At 55.0% G+C, this 12,590-nt stretch overlaps 1 pseudogene; it reads left to right on the forward strand.

Annotated features, from left to right (window-relative positions):
- The first annotated feature begins 10,769 nt into the window (after nucleotides 1-10,769).
- Nucleotides 10,770-11,563, forward strand: LOC141975088 (lipid transferase CIDEB pseudogene; annotated as a pseudogene).
- The last annotated feature ends 1,027 nt before the right edge of the window (nucleotides 11,564-12,590 follow it).

Genomic DNA, 12,590 nt, shown 5'->3' on the forward strand with positions numbered 1-12,590 from the left:
GCTGGCACTGCTATGCCCACTAGTGGTGTCTTTCATAGATATGCTGGCAAATCTTTTCAGGGTAAGGCCTGGACTAAGGTCTGGCCTAGCTCGCACAGGGTGCTGGAGCTGATGCATCAGGCTGGAATGGAATGATTCAGGAGTGAAAAAGTTATAGTGACACTATCTTAAGTTATTATGGTGCCTTGATCCTAAGCAAATAGGCAGGGATCTGCTCTAAAAAGCAGCTTTCTCTGGGCTGGAGGGCTACAGGCGTTCCATGCTATTACTCACCAAAGTCTTTCCCCTAAGGACCTCAAAGCCCTTAGCAAGCACTAAATAGTTAAGTGACCCCTGTGACTCACAGAGAAAAGCCTCTTAGCTCATCCCAGGCAAAATTGCTCCTTACGGTGTATCTTCAGCCATGGGCATGAGATGTGGATAAGTCTCTCGTTCCCCAGATGCGGGAAGGTTAAGTGATTCATGCAGGGCACACACTGAGTCAGGAGCACAGCCAGGAATAGAATCCAGGCGTCCGGTGGCCCGGCCCTAACCGTGTATCCCCCTGAAACTGTGTGTGTGTGTGTGGGGGGGGGGGGGGGGAAGTGAGTTGTGGGGAAGACACAAAAGGCCATTTCTCCAGCTCATTGCCCCCCGCCGCCATGCCCTGGGGCCCTGGTTCACGGCCAGCTCCCCCACCGCCACTTCTTGTGGCTCAATTCCCCCGGGTTGCCTCCCTCCCAAGGGCTGATCTTTCAAGTCAGGAAGAGATCACAGCCTGAGGAAGGACCGCACGCTGCCAGGATGCTTTGCACCGCTTGTGAACGCAGCCCTTGCCCGGGCTACGGGAGACTGGGGCCTTGCCAGGATACATCTGCTGGGGCTCACGCTCAGCCAGCTGCTGGGAAACCACGTGCATATTGTCCCCCCGCCCCCAGATTCTGCCCAGGGAAGACCCGAAGCTGGCTGGGCTCGCAGGCTCCCCCTACCTATCCTGCACGGGCATTGCTTGCTGCTACCTGCATGGTGCTGCAGATATCAGGGTGGTGGTGGGGAGCATCGCTTCATTTGTCCCAAGGGCTGCCTCGGGCCGGAGCTCCTGCAGAGGACAGAGCCAACAGCTTTCTGCCTCTTGGGACCCCTCTGCCCCTGGTGCTTGCTGATCGTTGTTCCTTGCAGTGGGGCTGCTGAGGGGGGCAGGGAAAGAGACTCCCCCCCCATGCCCGCCTTGCACTGATTTGCAGGCTCTCCCGGGAGCCGTGATAGGAGGGAGACTGCAGCCCTGGTCTCAGCTTCACCCCATCTATGCAGCACAGCTCCCCCCTTCCCCAGCAGCCTGTCTGTCCCATCTCAGGCAAGGGCCCTGCTGCACCTTGCTAGCTGACGCTGCCCCAGGGTTACGTCGGAGCCACGGTGCCCCCACGGGAAAAGCTAAGGGGAGGAGCTCAGCCAGGGAGCCCTGCTGGACCCTGCAGTTCTTGGCTTCATTCTCCCAGCTGGTGCCAAGCCAGTGCATGCCTTAAAATCCAGGAAGAAGACACAGCCCTTTGCTGATCGGCACGGCTGTCCCCGTGCAGGACTCCCAGCACCGACCGGGCTTTCTGGGGTCAGTTGTGCTGCCAAGGTAGCAAGCAATAAAGCATATCTTTTCCCTGGACATTCATTTTGAGGGGTGCTACTCTTCGGGTGCCTGTTTTTTTTTTTTTTTGGTACCCCGCTGACTTAAGATGGGGGTCATGGGGGGGCTAGACGTGACCTGAAAGTCTGGCCTCTATAAAGGTCTCAAGAAATTAGCAGCCACTTTTGACCTCACTCCTTAATCCTCCCCACGCCTGGTTGGGCAGGATCACTGTACCCCTCCATTTTACCAATGGGGAAACTGAGGCACAGAGCAGGGAAGCGGCTTGTCTGCAATCTTGGAGCACCCAGGACCCCTAACATTGGCTGTAGTTGCTGGATGATGCAATCTCCCCCTTAAACCCTGGATGGGATCCTCAACTTTGTTTAAATGGGGGACTGACTGCTACTGAGTTTAGGGTGGCAGCGAAGGGATTGACAGAACAAGGAGTAATGGTCTCAAGTTGCAGTGGGGGAGATTTAGGTTGGATACTAGGAAAAACTTTTTCACTACGAGGGTGGTGAAACACTGGAATGCGTTACCTAGGGAGGTGGTGGAATCTCCTTCCCTAGAAGTTTTTAAGGTCAGGCTTGACAAAGCCCTGGCTGGGATGATTTAGTCGGGGATCGGTCCTGCTTTGAGCAGGGGGTTGGACTAGATGACCTCCTGAGGTCCCTTCCAACCCTGATATTCTATGATTCTATGAAGCAGGGAGACTGAATTGCTTGGGAGCCTGTCTCTGCACCAGGGGCCAGGCAGCTGTCTTCAGGCTAGCAGAGAAAATCCCCCAGCTTCTGGCAAGCTGGAGCTGAATGTTCTGTACCTGTCCCAAGCGCCCACGTTGGGCTGAAGCTTGTAATTTATTTTAATTAAAGGGTTGATTAAATATCCTGGTGCCCTCCCATTAAATCCTGCAGCGAGGTGGAGGCAGAGGGGTGTGTGTGTATTTGTCTTGCTTCTAATTCATGCTGGGAGATAGGAGCTTGGCAGCTATTTCCCCAGGGTCAGACCACTTGTGTGGTCAGACCCCTCCAAGTTCTGGCTCTCCTGGATAGCTGGGAAAGCTCCCTCTTGGAGCTGGGGAGTATAGAGAGAAGCACACGCTGCTCCTACCCACTGCATATGCCCTCACTGAGTCTAGAGGCTGGAGCAGGGGGATCTAGAAGGCCAGATGCCCAGGTTCTCTAGTTCTGGCACCGACATTGGACAAGTCACTTCTCTCTCTGCCTCAGTTTCTCCAGGTGTGAGTAGCTCTCAGCACTCACCTAGTGAGTTTCATGCATAGCTCTCAATATGCTGCCTGCAGATCGGTTGGTATCATTGTCCTCTCTTTTACACCTGGGGAAACCGAGGCACAGAGCAGGGTAGTGATGCAGCAGCTCCATGGCCGGGCTGGGAATAGAACCCTTGGGTTGTGGCTCCTAGGTCTGAGCCACTCGGCCATGCCGCCGTACCTACCTGCGGTTCAAAGAGTTTGTGTGCTTTAACGAATGAGGCTCTGCAAACCACTTGGCGCCCTGCAGATAAAAGGGGGCGTTAGATATGCTGAAAGGCCGGACCTTGGGGCTGGGGGGTGTTGAACTGAGCTGGCAGCGATTGAGTTGGCTGGGTTTGGATATTGCAAAAATCCAAAGCTGGGGTCATTTGTCTTCTGATCCCCCTAGGACCTGAGCCTCTCACGGTTTGTGTGTGTGTTTGTGTGTGTGTTTTCAGATAAATAAGCCGGCTTTGGCCCATCTCAAAGGCCTTATTCTGATCACAGATGACCCTTTGGATCAAGGCCTTTTCCAAAGTTGCAATTTGAAAAGCCAGTTAATGGCAGGGGAGGGTCCAGTCCTCTGCCCTGCATCTCCCTGCCTTGCTGGGGGGATCTGGAGCCCACAGCAGTACAGCTGGCTCCTCCTCCCCCCCCACCCCCCCAGCCTGGTTGCACTGACGAAAGCCTTGGGAGCTGCTATTTTTGCTGAGCTTTCTAAACGCTGGGCTTGTGGTGCCTGGCGGGGCTCCAGGCAGCTGGGTTGCGGGCGGGGCAGCCCCGCCTGGACAGGCCCGGGCAGAGGGCTGGGAATGCACTGGCTGCATGAGAGCGATTCTGGGTTTTGGAACAAGGAAAGGGCTTTGTCAGAGGCGTGGTGCTGGGAGTGCAGTGCGGAGGCCTTGCAAGAGATAAGAGGTTGGCGTGCCGCTGCCCCGCAGGGCTGGCGAACACAACTTCAGAGTGGGGGGCTGCAGGGTTGCAGAGAGAAAGGAGGAAAGCAAGGCCAGGAGCAACTTTAAGTGAACTGCAGTGAGGAGGCAAGTTCAGATCTGGCTCTCCCTGCGCTGTAACGGTGCATTGGCTTCTGCTGCACAAAGCCATCATTGTTAGGGGTCTGCTCATCGGCCCGGGTCTTCTGCAGAGCATCTGGCTGTTCCAGTCTCCCTCTCCTTTGCGGCAGGGGGTTCCCCTTGTTCATACTGGCAGTCCCCGCTCTGCCCTGTCCAGAGTTCTCACAAACACAAGGCCTCAATCGCCTCTTGCTCCTGCTAAATCTCCCATTGGTCTCCTGATTGTAGTGTTGCCAACTCTTATGACCCCATCATGAGTCTTGTGCACTTTGGAGCTTTCCTTAAAGCCCCAGCTCCTGGAGTCAGGTGAGATGAGAATGTCAGCTAAAAAAAAAGTTTCCACCCTTGTGGTTGTGGCTTAAAAACACAACCTGAAGGCTCCTAAACCAAAGAATATGGAACACCATATAAAAACCCCATGATTTTAAAGCAAATTTCAAGCTTTGAGGCCCGACACATGCTCTGGAAGGCTTGGGATTGGCAATATTGAAAGAGAGTGGCTCTTTTAGGCAGCTAAATGGAGCAGTTCAGGCAATAGACCTAATACTGGATTATAGGGCTAGGCCGATTTACGCTGGCTGAAGGTCTGGTTCAGGACTGTGCAAAGGGCTTGATTTGCTCTGTTTCCTTTTTGGCATTTCGGGCAGCTAGGACAGTGAGAGCCAGTCAGTCAGTTTCACTCTGATTTCTAGTCCGTTTCACTCTTGACAGCTGGCCAGCTTTTGCACATGGCAACCTCTGTTTGGATGTGAAGCCAGTTCAAATGGAAACAAACCCAACCAAAACACCCGCGGTTTCCCTGCGAAGAAAAGCACCCTCAGAACCACCATGGCTGTGTGTTGAAACCCTAGTTCTTGGAGTCGCTGCTTACGATACCCCGGTCCCAGCTACCATTCAAGGGGCTGATCTTGCCAAGTGCTGACGACGCTACCTCTCGGATTGGCAGAGCGTTAAGAACGTGTGTTGGGGGCACCGAAGGGCTGGCCCACGTGCTGGATGCAAAGCACATGCTAAAGTGCGTTGCTGGATTGGGGCCAGAGCATTCGGCACTCTGCGCAATTGAGCCCTGGGTAGCTCGGGGAAGTGGCCAGATATCCAAAAAACACTCGCAAGCTGGCAGCTCCGGTGGGGAACCATGGAGATCCGCCCCCCACCCCTCCCCAGACCTTGGCCACTTCCCATTGAGAACAACAGGAGCTGCTGGCTTGTGGATCCTCTTGGGTATCTTGAGCATTCCAGGGCTTTCCCCAGACACTTTTTCCACATGGGATGCATATGTACGACATGCACCAGGGAGATCCCAGGTGCCCCTGCCAGTCCCTGCGGAGCCATCGCCGCTGGCCCATGGCCTCGCTCACTGAGTCTGTGCCCCACCCAGCGCCCACTGGGTTGACGCGTGACGGGCTCACTTGCGGGGGCTGCTCTTGTTGTGCGGAGCTGAGCCCGGCTCTCCCCGAGCATCGTGACCTGGTGCCCGGGGCTGCTGTGTCGCTCAGGTTTGGCCCGTCCGCCCCTCCAGATCCCCGTGCCATGCTAGCTGGTGCAGGGTCCCTCTCAAACAGGGGGCCCGGAGCAAACCGCCCCTTTTGCCAGTGCTACGCACCATGGGTAGCTGCGAATTTCTCTCCCAAGCAGCTTTTGACCCAGCTGCGACTCCGAGAGCAAGTCCCCTCGGGCTCCTCCATCCCTCTGGGCGTCTCCCACAGGCATTTGGGCTCGTCTTTTGCAGGGCTTTGCAAAGCGCCTTCGCTCCCCACTGACACAGTAAAATGGAGCCGGTTTGTTCTGGCTGCACGGGGAGTGACGGGGGGGGGGAGGGTGGGGAGTGGGGGGAGAGCAGAGGGAGGCTCCCAGAGTCTGAGAGAAGCCAGAAGTTCCTGACTCAGCTTGTCCTGGCGCGGCTGGGCGGGCCGGGAGAGGAGAGCGGTGGCAAGCGGCCAGGTCTCCTGAGTCATTGAGGGATTCCGTACAATGCCCGCTGGGGCAGGGCGTGCTAGCCGAGGACAGCGCTGGGTGCTAATCCCCGGGGGAGTGGCGGAGTCCTTTGCTGCTGCCCCATCGCCCAATCGGCTGGTGCCAGGTGGCTCCTCGGTCGGAGACGTGTTTCACATGCCAGGCCTATGCTGCGACCTGGCTGACCTGTGTTCGCACTGGGCCTGGCGCTGTCACATGGGGGGCTTCCTCCAGCAACGTACCCCCAATGTGCTTCAGTCTGAGTCCCCAGGCCTGGGGCGTCCCTGACCGCTCGCACCTGGGTGAAGGGCTTTGCCATCCCCTGCCACAGATTGAGCTTTAGGGGGTTTGCTCGACTGCTGGTTGCCTTGTCTTGCAGAGTGTAGGCAGTCAGGACTCCTGGGTTCTTCTCCCAGCTCTGGGAGGGAGTAGGGCCTAGTGGGCAGAGCAGGGGACTGGCACTCAGGACTCCTGGGTTCTTCTCCCAGCTCTGGGAGGGCGTGGGGCCTTGTGGGTAGAGCAGGGGACTGGGGGTCAGCAGTCCGGGGTTCTCTTCCCAGCTCTGGGAGGGAGTGGGGTCTAGTGGGTAGTGCAGGGGACTGCCGGTCACAGGACTCTGCGATTCAAGGCCCAGCCCTGTCCCTGTGCATGCTCGGTCTTCCCTCTACCAGTGATTTCAGAGCCTGCCTGGCTGCAGATAGGCCGTCTCCCCCTTAGGCTGCTGCTCCGCTCTTTCCCGAGGTTAGAATTCAGCCCTGTGCGGAGGGCTTGGCTGCGGCTCTGCCTGCAGGGAGAGGTGGTGCCTAGGCCTGATGGGGGCGCTGTTCATGCAGCAGGGTGAATTTCACCCCCACGCAAGGTGGAAGGGGCAGCGCGATTGGGGTGGGAGGAGGAGGAAAAACAAAGATTTCCTACAAAAGAAACAAAACTTCTTGTTGTTCTGGGAGGGTGGAATTTTCATATGCAAAGTGGCCTGGCCTGGCTGCCGTCCTCTGAGTGACTTTCTGCACTAGGTCGGGACTTCCTTCCTGTCTACAGACACAGCCTTCCAATCCTGTGCTTAACCTTGGGCAAGTCACTTGAGCTACCTCGTGCCTCAGTTTCTCCATCTGTAAGATGTGGGGGCTAATACTGCCTTATCTCCCAGGGATGCTGTGAGGCTGACTGGCCTGGGAGTCGGGAGAGCTGGGTTCTGTTCCCAGCTTTGCCACTGGCCTGCTGGGTGACCATGGGCAGGTCATCCCCTCCCGTGCCTCTGTTTCCCCATCTGTAAAAATGGGGATAATGATCCTGACCTCCGTTGAGATCTACTGATCTCGGGAAGAGCTGGTGTGAGGTGCTCAGACACTGCAGGGATGAGGGCTGTGTCACTACTGAGATGGATGGTCTCACTTGCAGGCAAGTTTTTTGTTCCTAGCCCTGCATGTTAGTGATTTGCTTGGAATGTTTACAGGGATTCCACTCATGCAGCAAAGAGCGGGTGGCTGGAAGGGAGAGGGGGGGAAGTACCCCAAAGCCAAAGAACCCTCAACCTGTCCCCCTCCCGCTCCGATTGCTTTCTTTCGATGGCAGTCAGCAGCCGCGCTAGGGAGCGGCGGGGCTGGCTGCCAAGCGTCATGCCCAGTTCTGAGAGTGGCGTCGGGGCGTGGTGAGAACCCAGCACCCTGCCTCCCACTCAGCCCATGAGGAGGAGACGCGCCCAGCCGTAAACAAAACAGTGTGTAAGGAATCCAGGTTGCTTCCTGGGAGCTGGGCTGTCTGCAGCCCCCGGGGACCAGGGTGTTCCTTGTTTCGCCCGGTCAACTTCTTTAGCCTTGGGATAGCCTACAAAAACTGCCCACTCTTCTGTCGCTAATGCAGCAGCAGAAAGAGTAGTCGTAGGATCACTGCGTGACCATCGCCGACCGAAGTCAGGGCCCCCATTGTGTGCTGTCAAGAGCACAGTTCCTGCCACCCAATGAGCTAGAGAGAGAGAGGATAGGAAATGGGGAAACTGAGGCAGAGACGACCGGCAAATGGGGAAACTGAGGCAGAGCAATGAAGTGACTTGCCCAAACTGTAGAACACAGGTTTCCTGATTCCCATGCTTGTGCACTAACCATTAGGCTGCTTTGTCTAGGCCAGCTGGTCCCTTTCCAGCACTGGGTTAGGTCTAACCCAGCTCAAACACACCGGAGGGTTGGGTCGCTTGTTGCTGTTGCCATTCGACTATCAGAAGCAACAGGCCCTTGCACCCAGCTGTGCTCTTCTCCAGGTCAGGATGGTCACTACCAGAAGTTTTCCCCTTTTCTGTCTCCTCCAGCAGACTTGCCCAAAAGGGGGCGGGATTGGAGGCCGTGTGGCTGTCTGGGTCAAGAGTCTTCCGTGCAGACCTTAAGCAATCTCCGCGGTGTGCGATAGGCTAGCTCCTCATCGTGGATCTAGTCGCAGCCCCATGCAATGTCTGTCCCCCTCATTGCACTCATGGGAGGCTGGCTTGCTGTCCCCCCACCCCTCCAACTGTGCACTCTCCGCATTTTAGCTATTCACTGCTTAACAGGTGGCCGAATTCTCCTCTCAGTCATAGAATCATAGAAGATTAGGATTGGAAGAGACCTCGGGACGTCATCTAGTCCAACCCCCTGCTCAAAGCAGGACCAACACCAACTACATCATCCCAGCCAGGGCTTTGTCAAGCCAGGCCTTAAAAACCTCTAAGGAGTCCCGCCCACGCAACCTTGTTGATTTCACTGGGGGGAGAATTTAGCCCAGCGTCCCCCCTCTCTCTCTCCTTGCTGCAGACTGAGTAATCTTGCAGGGACTGGTCCAAAGGCTACGGAGGTCAATGGGAACCTCTCCGCTGACTTTGATGGCCACTGGATCAGGCCCTGGTAGAGAGATCAGAAACCTGGGTCCAGTCTTGCTGGAGTTTCTTTGGAGCTCATCAGTAATTGGAGCATAGCCCCGCAAGCCGGTTTCTTCTCTGTTCCTTGGCTTTTCACTGTGCATCTGTAGCCCATATCAGAGCTTTGTACTTTGCTCTCTGAAAGATTTTTCTACCTATCTTCCTCTCTCTCTCTCTCTCTCTCCACCCTTGATCCCTGTGATCCTTGATCTACCTAGCAGACACCTCTCCAGCAAAGAAATATCTAAGCATTGTCCGTCTAGTTGATCCATCCGTTTTCTTTCAAAATCAAGGGGGGACGGGACTGATTTTTATGTGGTCTGTGTATTATTATTATATTTGGATTATTTTTTTTCATGCATTTCAGGCTGTCCGTTCCTTCATGCGGTTTGTTGGCTGTCAGGTAAAGGGGTGTGGTTTGGCCGTCCCTTGAAAAGCAAGATTTGGCTTGCCTTGGAGTTTTTCCAGTTGAAAATTATATCTTATGCAGGCCCCACCCAAAGCTTGTCTCTTCACATTTTCACACGCACACCCTTTGATTCCTTCCTGTCCTCAAACCCACTGCAGACAGGGGCTCTTTGTGCAAAACAGTCAACAAGAACAAATGCTGGATTTTTGCCTTTTTGAAGCCAATACCAAGGTTTTGCTTTTAGATTAGAGGTAGATTTCTATTCTCCCCCTTCTGGCATCTCATGACTTCAGCCAAAAAGGCGATAAAACTTGTAGCATATCTCAGAGGGGTCATTGCTTTCTGGGATCATATTACCCAGGACGTGACATGACGGTGTAGTACAGCATCCAAAGGGAAGCTTTAAAATTCCTGGCTTATAAAACCTGGAATGAAAATGAAATCGGAGAAAGCTGCATTGTGGACTTAACTGTGCTTCGCGGGAAGCATCATCCTGCAATAATGTCTGTGCCCTCTAGAGGTCACTCTTACCTACTTCTTTTGAAGTCTTACCCCAGTGGCGCTCTGGTGCACCGGGTGTTCAGACTAGACTGGACAGAGCATTGGAGAATGTGCTGCAGGGGGCAATCAATCCTGCCCTGGTGCTTGGGGTGGATGGAGAAGAGGGCAGCTCCTCTGTCACCTGATTCACGGGGCCACCTGGCCACAGGGGGACATGGAGCGTACAGTCCAGTCTGTTCCCTCCGTCCGATTCTAGCTGCAGTTTGTTTTAACGTAGGCATGGGCTCAAGATGCAAAACGGCAAGACTCTTGAACCATTACATTTTTGGGTTCTTGGGCGCCTAGGGAGTTGGCTGGGCCTGGTTACGCTCTGGGGGGGTTTGCAATTTGGATCCGGAGCAGGGTTCATATTTCCACCCCCTTCCCCCACCTTGCCATTCAGAGGTGTTCGGGGTTTGAGGCACATACCTATGGTAAAGGCTATTTTGGGTTGGTTCCTTACGTAACCCCTTTAAAAAGGGTGTGAGGTGATGGATTGATTCAGGAGCAGACCCCCAGGTCTGGATTCCGATCACGCTTCCTCCCATGTACAGCTGTTGACTTGGAGGGAGTCGCTCCTGATCGACGCCTGTGGAATCAAGATCAGACCAGATTTATTCCTGAGAGTTAGAGGACAATATTTTGGAGGGGGGGGGGAACCAAAGAGCCTAAGGGTGAGAAACCGAACCTAATGACCGCCCCCAGTGGAAACTTCCCTTTCCAGAGGCATCTGTCTTCTCTGCTTCCAGGTAGCTATTCTTATAGCCCATCCCCTGAGCCCCCGTGTAAGGGGAGGGAGAAGATGTGCTGAAGTTAACCCCTTGTTCACTGGAGACTGCCTCATGACTATATGTTGGACACACTACAATCCTTGCAGCACATTGATGTTTGAATGGCTGAGTTTGCGAGGCCAGCAGTGTTTGTTAGCATGTGTGTGAAGGCAGAACCATGGACATGAAGCTGAAAAGGAAAAATCTGGTTGTGAAAGGGGGAGTCTAACACCGCACAGATGCCCCGACCCCGCAGGACAAGGACCCCACCTGCACCCCTCTGACGCCATGGACTACATCAGCGCCCTGGCCCCCTCCTCCCTGCTGCAGTCGGTGTCCGGCGCCGGCTCGGAGCTGACCCGTCGGGTCTGGGCCCCCCGTGGCTCCCCCCCCAGCGCCCTTTCCGTGTCTGCGACCTCCAGCGTGGGGGTCGCACGGGGCTGATGGCTGGGACCCTGCAGGAGCTGCTGGCCAAGGCTGTGGGAGGCTCTGCTGGTGGCGGGGCTGGTAGGGCTGGTGCTGGAGGAGGACGGGACAGCGAGGCCTTTTTCCAGGCGTTGCCCCCCGACACGGCCCTGATGCTGCTGGGCCCCGGGCAGAGCTGGAGCCCCCCCGCGGGGAGGGGCCCGGGCCTAGGGGCGGCAGCTCCAGGGCCAGGACCTCGCCTGCATCATCTTTGACGTCTACAAGCTGGGCCCCCGCGACCTCTTCGGGAGCCTCCACGTGAAGGCCACGTTCGACGGGCTCTACTCCATGAGCTGCGACTTAAAGTGCCTGGGCCCCAAGAAGGTGCTGAGGGAGGTGCTGCGAGTGGCCTCGGCTGTGCTGCAGGGAATGGGGCAGCTGCTGCTGGGAGCCTCCAGTGACTGGTGCCTCCTGGAGGGGGTGGAGACCTGGCACCAGCCCGCCCGGCTCAGCCACTATGAAGACTGAGGCCTGGGCCTGGCCCCATCCCTACCCTGTCCCTGGTGAACTCAGTTCACCCGCGAAGCTGCTGCTATTACAATAAAAAGGCTATTTAAGTCCAAAAAAAAAAAAAAAAAAAAGAGAAGCAGGGTTTGCTGGTGGAAACCTTTCAGGAGTTTCAGTTGAGTCTGGAGATTGTGTTTGTGTTTTGTGTTACAATGCAGCAGGGTGAGCTTGTTCAGCGGTCATATTTCCTCCCCTCTCTGAAAGTAACCAGAGGCGTCTTCGCTCCGGGGTCTAAAATTGCCACACAATCCTAGGGGATTTAGGTGGGAGCAGTCACTCCGTTTCCCCCGGAGGGCCTCCCCTATCTTCAGGGCCCAAATGTGAAACCGACAAAGGCAGAGGCGTTGCAACAATTTTTATAGTGGGGTGCGGAAAGCCATTCAACAAAACTGGAAACCCCTTTAAGCCAGGGAGTGCTGCCTAGCTTCACCACCCCAGAGCAAAGATAGTTTCTGTCCAGGTACAGAACATTTCCCATTCACTTTCTAGCCTGGATGTTCTGATCAGTTTCTTCCTGTTGCCAGGCTGTATCACACAGCTCTTTGCTGACATGGATTGGCTAAATCCCAGCAGCTACTCTGAAGAGGAAAGTCCCTTCCCCAGCTGATCCTAGGGGTGAATTTTGGGGGGAGTGAGAACATGCAGTTACTGAGGAAGGCCTAAATGTAAGAAGGCAAAGGAGACTGCCTTGGATTCTGTGTGTGTCTGTGTGTGAGAGAGAGAGAATATAGGAACAATGATCCAATTCCTTTGCATCTTTTGTATTGGTTGCTAAAGCCCAGAGGCTCTTAACTATTATGCACCTCATTACCGAAGATGTAACAGCATCCCTGTGGTCTAGTAGTTCCCGTCCTAGTTCTCCCACTAATTACTTTAGACAAGTCACTTCACCTCCCTTGCCTTGGTTTCGCCACCGATCGTAAGTTACCTGCTCAGAGGATAGCTGTGCGAATTGCTTTCTATAAAGCACTCCGAGGTAAGACGCTAGTGTGTGTTAATGCAAAGTATAATTATGAAGGTATTCAGAGAGTTCAGGGGTAAAGGAAGTTATTTAGCTCATTGAACGTGGCGGAGTTACTCTAGATCCTACGGTGGTAACTGAAACCAGATCCTGGGTTGGTGTAAATGATGGTAGCT

Source organism: Natator depressus, chromosome 20 (assembly GCF_965152275.1).
Source record: "Natator depressus isolate rNatDep1 chromosome 20, rNatDep2.hap1, whole genome shotgun sequence".
In the NCBI taxonomy this organism is placed as follows: Eukaryota; Metazoa; Chordata; order Testudines; family Cheloniidae; genus Natator; species Natator depressus.